Source organism: Streptopelia decaocto (assembly GCF_964273445.1).
Source record: "Streptopelia decaocto genome assembly, chromosome: 6".
In the NCBI taxonomy this organism is placed as follows: domain Eukaryota; kingdom Metazoa; phylum Chordata; class Aves; order Columbiformes; family Columbidae; genus Streptopelia; species Streptopelia decaocto.
The window spans coordinates 10,397,991-10,411,009 of NC_138660.1; the positions used below are offsets into that span (position 1 = coordinate 10,397,991).

At 45.7% G+C, this 13,019-nt stretch overlaps 1 protein-coding gene across 5 annotated transcripts in view; it reads left to right on the forward strand.

Annotated features, from left to right (window-relative positions):
* GNB4 (G protein subunit beta 4) overlaps positions 1 to 13,019 on the forward strand; it is a 74,479-nt gene that overhangs the window by 29,461 nt on the left and 31,999 nt on the right. The window contains exon 1 of one of the 5 annotated variants that reach the window (XM_082056036.1): positions 11,393 to 11,489. The exons of 3 other annotated variants lie outside the window; for them this stretch is intronic. The gene's annotated coding sequence lies outside the window, so the exon portion shown is untranslated. Of the gene's footprint in view, positions 1 to 11,392; positions 11,490 to 12,162; positions 12,290 to 13,019 lie in introns of those variants that run through there. One more of the 5 variants, XM_082056040.1, reaches the window with a different exon arrangement.

The window sequence follows — 13,019 nt, forward strand, 5'->3', positions numbered from 1 at the left end:
CCGAGTAATGCTGTGTTTGCCTATAGGCGTCCTTTTTCCTGTGAACACAGAGAACCCTGAAGAACAAATAAACTTTTTAAGTTGCTGATCCTGCATGTTTGTAAATTCATTGGGAGATTTGGCTCACATATGAGGACACAAGAATCCCCGTCTCCTAGGGAAGAAACGTCAAAGAACATGAAAAGAAAAGCCTTAGTAGGCACTGGGACTAGAAGAACAAAGAGTGCTTCCAAACTGCAGTAGCGAAAGCCACTGGGAAATGTGGAATAGTCTGACAGAAGCAGTAAGAATGATGGTTCTGAGTCAGGCACTAAATCAGTTTAAAAAAAAAAGAGGCTTGATCCAAGTGAATTAAAGCCACTTACATTCCTGGAAATGAATTATTTCTACTTTATCAAAAAAAAAAAAAAAAAGACAAAGAGGTTAAGAATGTAATTATATGTTGCAGAAAGAATTCGATGGCAATTTCTGTCTCCCAGACTTACATTCAGGCTACTAACTAAAACTCTGACATGCTGACTTTCTGTAGTGAATCTCAGCAGCGTTGCCTGCGCTGCCTATTTACTTTTCGGTACTTCCTCCTGGAGGCTTTCTTTTAGTCTGTGTTCTCAGCAGGCTTTGAGAGGAAGCTCTGGGTATTATTTTGTGTCCAGAATAAGCAGAAAGCACAGTACTGTCTTCTGTGCGTAAGCTCTCCCCTTGTGAATTTACAAATATTGTAGAGAAACAAAATGATCACAGAAATAGTGTTTTGTTAAACGATCTTTCAGAACTGGTGCTGCGGACTTCGTTCTTTGCTTTGTCAATGAGTTCAAGTGTATCAGTTCCACAATTTACTATTTATGTTGTGAAGGCCTTGAAGGAGGTGCTGAAGCCTATGAACCATGTCTCCCCTTTCCTATCTTAGGCTGAGAATATTTTCATTCTATTCATCTCTGCTTAGATGCAGAGTGTCTGAGGACTTGCTGCAGAGTATCTGTTTCCAGCGCACACTGATGTTGTGCCAGTCGTATGTCATGAGGGAGCGTCCTCCCACTGGTATGAACAATATGACCATGAAAGAAGGCAAACAGTGACTGTATTATGTCCTCCAGAAGATGGATAGAAGTTAGAGGGAATATGTTTTTGTGCACTGTGTCAGGGCCTTGCTTATCAGTTGCACAACACTGCTAATATTTGTTTCCTAGGGCTTACAAATGCAATTAAATCAAGGTTGTAAAACAGAAAATTGTATTCATATGCTTTGTGGATTGATGATGACAGACATACCATAAAATGCTAAAAAAGATCAACTGCAATTAGTCTATAAAGAACATAATCACCAATATGAATTTGACAGCCATGATTTCAAATAGTCAACTTCATTCTGTTCTATATACTCATTAAGAATGTCTTTTTGTGGTGATTTTGTTGATAGATGGAGGTTGGTTTGAAATAATTATATTAAGATTCAGTTATTCATAAAACTGTATCATTTAATAACAAAAATCCATTTGCTTATGGATGCATTTAGGTTGCTGCATTGAACATACCCAGACTCCTCTAGTCACTGAAGAGGGTCTCTGGCATTTTTAATTGCCTGAAGAGTAGAAAAGGACTGGGGCAATTTCCACAGACTTTTTTCTGGTTCTCTTGATGCCCTGAAGTAGATGAGATGCTCCTATATCACAGAGACCACTGGGTTAAATTAACCAGGTTATAATTAAGATTACAAAAACAACCCCCCAAGTTGTAGATGCTTGCAAGCAGCATTATCTCTCATTATCCCATTTTTTTTTTCCTTGCTACTTCCCTTGAGAGAAGAGTTAAAAATTGCCCTATTATGGGATGAGGGGTGCCCAATGGGTAGCCTGAAAAAGCAATCTGAGAACTATGAATAGCATGGCCAGCTGGAGCCCAGACAGTCTGACTGTGACTGGTGATCCCCTGGAACAAAACTGTGCTGCAGAAGCTGCTGCAGAAAGCATCCCCAGCAGGTGCCACCTGGAGAAGGCAGTGACAAGAGCCTGGCCTGCCAGAGTCAAACACAAAGTGAGGTGAATGGGAATGAAAGAAAACAGGAAGGGGAACAGTAGGAAAAGGAATTAATCTTTATTTGGTGTGCTGGAAAGATCAAACCTCATTGCACTGTTGCAGTGCTTTGAAGTACATTTTGTCTTAGGACCTGACCCTCCTTATGCCAATTTAAATCATCGGTTTAAAACACAGTGATGTGAATAAGCATCAACCCCTTGCTTGTCTGCTTGTACTGACAAACCTTTATGATGGATGCTTGCTTTTTAGCACAGTAGTGAACCAACAACGCTAAAACGTGGTTTGTTTTGCTGTGTCAAGGGAACCAGCTATCACTGTAGCCACGTCACTAAATCACATTACAACCCTCGGTCTAATGACATTTGTATAGATCTCCAGCTCTCCACTTTTTGTCACTAATCAGAGTAGTCCGAAGATAGTCACGCAGGGACATTATCCCATTTGATGTTCTTTCCCTCTACCTTAACTAATCATTTCTACAATGCACACACAGGCCAGCATATCCTGACTTTTCCAATTCCTTTTGCTATCTTTATTTTTGTTTCTTTTAGCAGAAATAATTGGGAGATCGATGAGGTTATTGTGTCAGGTCTGTTGCTCAGCTCCCCAGTTTCCTGTTTTGGTGGGATCTAGCAGGAAACTTGAAATCCAAAGAACAGCCAAATCTGTCCTCATGTTTGCTCTGAGAGGCCTACCCTGCCTGTGTAACTGTGATAGGTGAACATGGTTTACCCTTAAAAGATTAAATCTGCTTTTCTTACAGTATGTCTCATCCCAATGAAGACAATGGTAGGGTTCATATTAGCACTGCTGGGTGCTCTTGTTTTCTCTTTCTGTTTTAGCAATGCAAAAATAAAAGAAGGTAAATTCACTTCATTGTTGTAGGTGCTTGAAACTGCAGTTAACTGCAATTAATTTCATGAAGTGAACAGAATTCTTTAGGATTTTAATCAATGTAGCTGCAGAATTCCACCAGCCATCTTAAAACCATAACATCTATTTTTAAGATTGAAGATGTTAAATTGATAATTTTAACAATTGTAAGGAATATCCTGTTATATTGACCTTGAGAATCTTATTAAACATAGCAAATACAACACTTGCTTGCTAAAATGGAAAGATGAGATGTTCAGTCACTTAGAGCTTCATATGGTAATCATCAGGAAAACAGCTACTTTTTAAATGCAGCTGTCAAACTGGCAGGTTGCAAAAGAAACAGATTCCCAGCTATTCAGTAGTTATAAAGATCAAGGTGATCCAGTTTAATCAGATCATCAAAGAGGGAGACTTGAATTTGTTGAATTCAAATCAGTTTTCTTCTGTTCACTTACTTAGGCTGGTCCTAACCACAGGTTCATGAGAAATTCATAATAAACTTTTGAGCTGTTACTCATTCCAAGATGGCACTGAACATCAAATATTAATGGCTGTCAGTTATAAGGCAGCAGATACGTGAATGAAAATGCAACTGCCTTTTTGAGAAATGCCTTGGATTGATTATAACCACGTTGACATAAGATGGAATTCTTTGCAAGTACCCATATCAACTGATTCTGGCAATTTCCTTATGAGCATTTTTCCAGTGGTATTTGATGTAAGCAAACGTCTCTGAAGATAAGCTGTGGACTCACTATGAGGATCATTTAGAAGTCTCTTCTGAAAAAGACGTCTCTGTGTCTGCTGTAGTTTAGACATGATTGTAGAACTTTATTGATTTCTGACCCTTTGTCCCTGTCTGTCGCTCAGCCTCCACCACTCTAAACCAACCTTTTCATCTTTGGAGTTGTGGAAACCTTGTTTTTTTTCACGTGCTTATTAACGTATTTGCCAAGATACTCAGGACTTCTTTGCAAAGGTGCTACTGCTCTGCCGATTTGGCAGAGCAGGCCAAGGGATGAAGCAAGAAGCCAGAAAGGAACGAAAACCTTCAATTTTTGATTTCTTATTCCAAATGTCTTTGAATCAGCAGCACTGGGCCCTTCCCATCTCTTGAAGGAATGCCAGTTCAGTACAGTGAGTGAATAAGGTGCGTGCGGGGGCGACTGCTTCCCTGTCAGTTGTGAGAAGCTTTACTTTAAAAAGTGCCTATTTTTTTGCCAGCATTACAGAGGTTTGAATGGTTCTGAGGAGCGGGTAATGGTTTAGGGAGGCTTTCTCGTTCATGGCCTGTTGCCCAGTCAAATCCAGCCCAGGTCATTAGTGACTAGAACCTGTTACCATGTTAACACAATCTGATGGATGATGTGAACTGTGCCTGAGTCCAGTTTCTAGCAAAAAAAGCAGCACAGAAAACAGTATTGCCCTGGTCCCCCACTGACTCTGTCACAGCCAGAGGGGAAGGAGCTGTGCCTGCGGGTCCATTTGGGGCAGAGCTGAGCTGGGCGTGCAGCTGAGCGCTGTCAGCCTGAGCTTCCTCCGCTGCTGCACATCCTTCCCTTCTCTGCAAAGAGAGAACATTCGCCTGCAAAGCTGTCAAGCTGATGCTTTCTCCAGCATTGAAATGACATGCAGTGAAAATGGGCAAGCAAAATGAACAAAAATAAGGAGCACCTTGGCTAAGGAGCAGCGAGGTCTTCTGGTAAAAGATACACGGAAGAGCCTGAACGGTTTCATTCAGAGTTCTCGACCAAAGCCCCGAGTATATGAGGAAAATGATTAACAAACCATTAACAATCAGGCATTAAAATGGAAATTACTTCTTTATTGTTATCTCTAATTTTATTTTACAATGTTTTTCCTGATCTTTTTTGAATTTTGCTTATTTAGACTCTCATACTGGTCATTTTCACTTTGCTTATATTTAATTTCACTACTTTGCTCTTTTGTTCTTCCATCTGAAAAGCCCTCGTGTTGGGTTACTTGCTCAGCAGCAAGGGTAGAAGGAAGGCAGGTGGGCAGGTAATGTGAATTCTGATTTTGGCTCTGCCACTGCTTGCTTGGCAAGCTGTTTACACCACTCTGTGCCTTACTTTCCCACAGAAAGACACTCATAGTCGAAGAAGAATTTAAAATCTTTAGCAAAAAGAACTGTGCATCTACTAGTGCCATTTACTAAAGGAAAACACAAATGAAACCCAGTATTTTATTCCATGTGCTCCTTAAAGTGTATATGAGTTGACTAAGCCAAGTAAGCCTCTGTTCTTCATTTTCCTTTCCTGAATTAGGTCTAAATGTTGAGTCATCGTTGATGTACACATCCAAATCACTATAGACAACTTAGCCTTCGAATTGTAAAAAATCTGAAACATTCTAGATTCTTCAGCCCATTTAACACATGTGATATGCAAGTAGCAAATCCTCATAAGTTGTCAAACACAGTTACAGTATGGATCTGAAGCTGCACTGCAGAGTATGTATTGCTGTCTCCTTAAACTTCAAGGTTCTCTCTGTTCCCTCCTCCCGATTTAACTTGGATAAAGCATCCACCAACAGGGCACGGTAGTTTTAAGGGCACAGTTGCTGTATAAGTTTGTATTACTTACAGTCTTTTAAAACTGTTGCAGATAAAAATAGAAATAGTGTCGTTTCTCTTCCTATGCCACAGTGCCATTTCCAGCATCATTAATTCACTATAACTGAAACCCTTTTCCCTCAGGAATGGCTGGGGTCATAGCAACAATGTTGATGCAGATTCAGGTTAAGAGCCAGCAGCAGCTGTATGCTGAAAAGCTTACTAAAAATGGTCTCTGTCTCTCTGTAGACCTGGAAACCCAGCCTCTTGTATCAGATTCCTCATTTGTGACCATAAAACTCTTCAGGTGCCAAAAATTCTGTAAGTTAAATGGCAAAACTTTAAAATTGCAAGCTTGAGTAATACTCCTAACAACTCAGTGTAAGCTCGGACTCAAAGTTCAGAGAAAGGTGAAAAAATCTGTAATTATTCTAATATGCAACACTTGACTGTAGAGAAAATGTCTTGTAGGTTAGCTTAGATTCCAAAAGTGAAAAATAAGGAGCCTTTGCCATCTTTACTGTAATGCAACTGCAACTCCGAGTTAAATTTTTGGTTCATTTACTGATCTTGACCGAAGTGTTTGCCAGTGTGACACCTGACAGCCTGGTATTCTGCACTCTGCAGTTCACAACGCCGAGCTGTGTTCAGTGGGACCGGATTGTGGTTATGTACAGTGGAGTTTGGCACTATGCAAATACATATACTAAAAAATATTACACCTATTTTTTTCTAAGATATTGAGTAGCAGTGCAATACAAGATTTTTTCATTAAAAATGTGAAAAGGAGTTTGATTTTGTTGCGAATGGAAACTAGGTCATATTTGTAAGAATTTCTAAAGGTCATTAATGGATGTGATCTTGCTTCTTCTCTTGGCTTCCTGTCCCATAAAAAAGCCAGTCACTGAACAGACCTAACAAAATAATACTTTTAAAAAACTACTTTCTTCCTAATTCCACACTCTTTTACTACCTATGTCAGTTATTGAATGCTCTGTTAAGCTCCTTGCACCTCTATTCACTTTTTTTGTCTCCACTCATTCCACTTTAGACCTGGAACACAACTTTAATGCACATTCAGCTTTTCATTTGTTAAAGAAGTAACCAAAAACTCACAAAAAGTGATCACTTGCTGTTGTCTGTGCAGCTAACTAGTCCTTGTTTGCTCCCTATTGCACACACTAAAATCCTCAGGGTTTAGGATTAGGTTAGGTATATGGTAAAGTAATTGTAATTTACAAAGCAAGATCTAGAAAATACCGTTCATAGTAGTTAGGAGGCCTGTTTGGCTGAAAAGGGTTGGGAGGTTTTTCAAACTGAGAGTTAAAAAGGGATCTTCATTGTTTCTGCCCCTCCCATCTGCTGTTCGCTGCGGCTGAAAATGGGGCAGAAAGCCAATATCATGACATTTGAGCAGCCAGCAGTTGGTAGGAAGGAGCCTTCTCCCTGGCCATTTCAGCACAGTTGCTGCCAGAGAGTTACAGCTGATGTGAGGCTTCATCCCCTGAATCTGGGATTTGTAGGCAGACGCTTAATTTTTTCTGTGTAGGTTTTAAATACAGATTCCCCTTCCTCTGCTTGCCTACTTCTCTCCCCCTCCAGAAGAAATCCAAAGAATTTCCAAAACATGCTGTAGAGTTTTCTCAGCCCTCGCGTGCCATTTTTACAAGTGGGTTGGACTGCGGCATCAGAGAATGCGCAGAAGCACAGTGATTAATATGAGCATTGCTTTTGCCTCACTTAGTGATCTTAAGCATTGGTGAAATACCTTGCAAATTACAGCAAGCAGGTAAAACCCACTACTGGTCTCTCACTGTTGCAACTGATCTTAGAAGGGAACAGTACAGATCAAATGGCTTTTGCAGCCCATTTGATTTTTGTTGTTGTTGTCCTGTGATGAGCATTTTCAGCAGTTCCACAAGTATCCATCATTTTGTCTGAAAGGAATATTTATACATATTATTCATAAATACATGTATACATATAGGCCATACTTGAAGCATCTATATGCACTCCCCTTCTGTTTAAATAGTGTTCAGTGATTGTTCAGTTCTCTTTAAAGGATGAGTCACCTGGCTCACTCCAGCTCAAAACTAGCTTCACAACGCTGCGGAGCATGATCAGTTCTTCTACTGGACCTCAAAAAGTACATGCACTCTCTGATAGCCACTGTTTCCTTAGTCTCCTAAATAATAAGAAAAATGTTATTACTTTTTCTCCTTACATTCTTTTTCCTTGATTTTTATTTGAATTAATTATTAAAGAATAAGCATGCGGATATAAAAGGAATTGAATTATGCTGGATTGGCAGCCCTAGAAACTGAAGTTCACTGTTTCTTGGTAGCACAAGGACACTAATAAAACACGGCACGGATGCTCCCCTCCACCTGGTCAATTAAACAGTGCTCCCAAGACCAGAGCTGGTGGTGAGCAGCTAGTGCAGTCACCATAAACGTTCTTTCTTGGACTTCTAGAGAGACACATACACAACGGGAACTAAACTGCCACCTTAGATGCATTTCATGTAGAGCATCAGCTGGTGAGCAGAGAGCTCGCTGCTCCTTGGTGCTGTGAAAGGTCACTGTGTGTAAACAGAACCACTGACAGAATGACAAAAGATGATCTGTCATGCTTCAGTTGTGTGGCTGAGCAAGTGGAGGTTTCTTGAAATGAATGAATGTTTGACTTCAGTAAGAATAAAAGCAGGAGATTGAAGGTAAAGCAGTAAAACATTTGCTTTCTCATTGAGGAATAATTTGAGGAAGGTATATCTGAAGGCGGACATGTTTTCCCGTCGTGTATATAGAATATAAAGATAGTATGTGTAATCCTGTTTAACAGAGTAATTAAAATGTATCAGTAAATTAAGTAAACTTGTAAGTCTCTGGCTCTTTGTAAGACTTGAATAGTGAGATTGCTCACTTATTAGTAAGGGGTTAATCACGATTTTACTTCTGAGATCTGAAAAGAAAGATAGAAATGTAAGAGAAAAATATGTAGATTAGCATATCTCAGTTGGGTAGCTGTGTGGACTGCAGGAGCAGAAGTGCTGTCAGACATAAACAAAGAATGAGGACAAAGCAAAAGAAAAGTGTACGTACTGTGGGAGCGGCCTGATTTAACCAATCAAAAAACAGTGATCAAAGGAAGCCATTCTAGAGGTGTCAAGAAAGCAGATTGCTACATCAATAAATTAATTCTGAAGTCTGAATAAGCAATTTCTTTTTTCCTTTGTTTTCCTAAAGTCAGTCAAAGGTGTGGTGTGACTCAGTCACACCAGCAGAGGGGATTCCCTCTGGATCTTTGTCTTTCAGTTATCTGGGGTTTTTTGTTGGTTTTGGTTTGTGGGCTTTTTTTTTTTTTTTCTTGTCTCCTGAACTAACGTGATTAATTTATGTATATCCTGAAGTGTTTTGGGAAGGGATAAGATAATGGGCTGATGAAATGTCGGGGCTTTATGGAACATGGAAAGTACCAGGCTGACAATGAACTCTGCATTTCTCTGGAACCAAGAACAGACATGCATAGACTTTAGTGGTATTTTTAGCCATTGAGATTATATGTGTGCCTGTCCATCTTCATGCGTTTTGGTCTCAGGCTATGCCGAGACTGAGGAGTTAAGAAAATGTCTCATTGCTTCTTAGTACCCGTTCACTGTCCTGACATGCAGTGTTTCACAAAATTTCCATCGAAAGGGTGTTTAGGGTGCTGCTGCTGCTAACTTGGCTGAGGTTTTCAGTTACAGCTAAATCAGCACAATCTCCAAACAGGTTCCTTTCCTCTACCTTCCCTTTGGAGATGTTTCAGACTCATCAGGCAGGAATCCAAGTACTAGGGGCCTCCAGCAGAATTTAATCTATCAGAAGCCAAAGTGGCTGTGTTGGTTGTAGTAACTCATAATTCAAAGAGAACATGTTAGAGAAACTGATCTAGATACTGATTTTTAAAACTCATCTGGCACTGTATCTCAACATTTCTCTTCCACTGCAAGACAAATTGATTCCTTATATACATTCTAAAATATTAGGAAGCATATTGCTGAACTGGCATAAGAATAGTTCCATTAGGGGTAGCTCTGATTTTGCAGAGTAGGGCTTGGCATATGAAGCCAGGGATCAGAAGCAGAACTGGATAAAAGACCTGTCTGTAAATTACTGCCAGTAACAGGACTGGAGATTTCTGTTTCATTAGGAATTTGTAACTTCTTCATATAGCAAATGACTAAACAGACTACACAATAGGTGAGATGAGTTTTATAAAGAAAGGTCATTTCTTTGTATCACTCTAAGAAAATATGTTCTTCCTTGCAAGCTTTGCGTTGCTGTTAGCCTTGGACCACTGCAGCTGAAGCAATGCCCCCCAGCATGATGAGTTCCCCTGCTGAGAACCATGTCCTGTGTGCTCCATTTTCCCAGTCTGCAACTGAAGAAACTTCCCCATCTCCCAAATGAGTCATGAGGAAAATTATGTAATTTTTAGAAAATGTTTTAATTTGCTCTACTGGAAGGACAAAGACTGGTAATTTCATCATATGTAACTACCTAAATACCATCTGAACTTTTCTGGGACTTTGCTTACTGCCTGGTATTTTCTGGAGCTGTTTCAAAACAGAAGATGAGAAATGATGTGCTCATTCTGGACTGTATCTTATCAGTAATCACTACTCTGAGATCTGAGGTTTGAATAAAGAAAAATGTAAGGCAACAAGCATAGTTTAAGGGAGAACTATCCTTGTGCTAATTTCTCCCTTTTATAAAAAAATTAGCAACTTATACAGTGATATAGTGACTCTGATAAAGTTTTTTTTTCCTCTTTGAGTATGGTACAACAAAATCAAACCCATTCCTTGTTGATTTTTGTGATGTGATAACTCATTACATGCAAAGTAAACATATTGCTGAATGACATCTGTCCTTTGGATAAACAGGGGACAGATGTATTGCAGTGCGGGAAAGCACAGCGTAGACTGTGCAACCAGGACAAAGCTATTACAATAATAGGTTTGAGTCAGTTAAGGGAAGTGCATAAATGTTTTTAAAAACTGATTTAAGGCAAGCAATGAGCTGTTTCATTACAGTACGTACTGTATGTTCCAGTATGTACTGCCATTAACACTAAGCCATTTATCACTAATACACTAATAGCTCTAGGATTGCTTTACCCACAGTAGTTAGGATATTCATGTAAAATCTCTTACAAAAATATTGAGGCTTTGTGGTGCTGGCACTGTGGCAGACCCACCCTGAGCAGATGGATGATGTGGGTGTCCCATGTTCAGTGTTGGGAGTCCTGACCAGGGCTGTGCCTGTGGCACTGAGCTCGGACGACGCCAGCCTGTGGAAGGTGTGGCCGGAGCACTCAGGGCTGAGCTGCTCCGTGTATTCTCAGGTCTCACGTTGGCTGTGATTGCTGTTCGGCAATTTGGTGGCAATTTGAGCACTGGACAGGGAAGGGCAGACACACCCACGGGTGCCTTGTCGTGGGCCACCCCTTTCTCTGTCCCGTGCTCCACACCATCGGACAGGCCCGCAGGCCCGCCACTGCCGGGAGCGGGGAGCAGAACTCTTGAGGTGCTGCCGGCCCTCAGCCCAGCGGCTCCCGCCGCCGCGGGCTCTGCGGCACTCGGTGATGCGACAGCGCGGACGCCGCCACCACTCGGGGACGGTTTCTCCGCTCGGTGCCTGGTGCTGCCAGGCTCGGGAGCCCTCACACGAGGCTTCCACGGGCTCTGCGGCTCCTCCGCACCGAACCCGGCCGAGGGAACCCAGCCTCGCCCCCCTAGCCCAGGGCACGGCGGGCAAACGAGCCCCGGTGCTAGGACCTCCGGCTCGCTGTCGCTTTAAGCGCTCTGACGTCAGCGCTGCGCTGCCATGGCAACAGCCCGTCACGTTGGCTGGGTCCATGCGGGAGGGGGAGGAGCTCCTCCCGCCGCGACCGAGCGCCATGGAGGCGGCGGCTCGGTGACACCCGTGCGGACCGTTACCCGGCGGCGGCGAGCCGGCAGGTATTTCCCGCCGGGGCCGCGGCAGGGCGGACAATGCCCGCGGAGCCGGCCTCCGCCGGTGGGGGCCGAAGCCTGGCCGGCGGGCGGCTCTGCCCGTCCGCCGGGGCTCGGCGGGAGCGTCCCAGGGCGGTGGCTGGTCCCGTGGGGCGGCCGGCGGCGCTCTCCCCCCCGCCGCCCCGGCACCAGGAAGCCTCGGCCAGGCGGGGCGCGGCGGCACGGCCGGGCTGCGGGAGGCTGCGGGCCTCACTTCCTGGTCCGGCGGCAGCGCCCACCGCCCCCGCGCCGCGCTCGGTCGCACGCGGAGTGGGGGAGAGGGGCTGCGGGCGGGCGGCTGCCGGTCGGGGCCGGGGGGAAGGTTCCAGCGCGCTTCCCGCCTGAGGCGGCGCTGCTCGGACCGCGAAGCCTGGGGCGGGCTCAGCCCCGCCGCCCCTCAGCGCAGGGTGGGCGCGGAGCTCTCCGCGCGCGGAGGGAGCGGCTGCAGGGCCGCATTGCCGGGAAGCCCCGGCGTCTCCTCTGCCTTCCCCCGCTGCCGCGCCCCCGCAGAGCCCGGCGGAGCCGCCCGGCAGCGCCATAGCCGCCCCGCGCCCGCCGGCCCCCGCCCCTCCCCTCGCGGGCGGCCCCGTCCCGCGGGCGAGAGGGGGGGTATGGGCGGCACCACCGCGTCGCAGCGCCGGGGGAAGGGGGCGGTGCTCGGCGGGGAGAGCCCAGCCGCAGCGGGGTGACGGCTGAGGCGGCCGCAGGCGTCGCCGCCACCAGCGGCCCCAGCCTGGCCGGCATCGCCGCTGCGACTCCGCCAGCAGGTAATGCCCCGCCGCCGGGGCTGCGCCTCCCGCCGGGACGCCGGCTGCGGGTCGAGGGGCCCCGTCGCGGCGCCGCCCTGAGGCGGTGGGCGGGTGAGGGGCGCGGTCCCGCCTCGGGGTTACGGGTGTCGGGGTCCGCCGGGAGCGGCCGGGCCCGGCGGGGCTGGGCGACATCGCCGGTTTGCCTTCCTGTCCGTCCCGGAGCGCGGGCACGGCGCCGCGCCCAGCCTCCGCGGGAAGGGTGGTGCCGGGGCAGGGTTAGGCCTCCCCGGGAGTTTGGGGGCGGAAGGGAGAGGCTCGTCACACCGGCATTTGCCCGGGCCGGGGGGCGGGCAAGCGGGGCGGGCGGCGTCAGCACCGTCGTCGGCACCGAGTCCCCAGTGCCGGCAGCTCGGGCACGGCTCCGCCGACGGGAGCCCGCGGGACCGCCCGCCCTGTGCTGCCGGTGGTTGTTCAGCCGCAGGTGGGGCTCACGGGGAGATCGGCTGGCAGCCGAGGTGCCCCTGCCCTCCTGGGAGGTACCTCCGTGTTGCCGGGGTCGTCAAGGAAAGACCTGGTGCTGAAAACAATAGGATTAGCAGTGCGTAGGGCACGTTGACCTGTGCACAGGGGTGTTCAAAATGCTCCTGCCATCCCAGCAGAACAATTCGCCCAGAGATTTGTTTTTAGAACTGTACAGCTGGTAGCAACAGGCAGTTTCCACATTAATGCAATATGTATGGAAACTGTT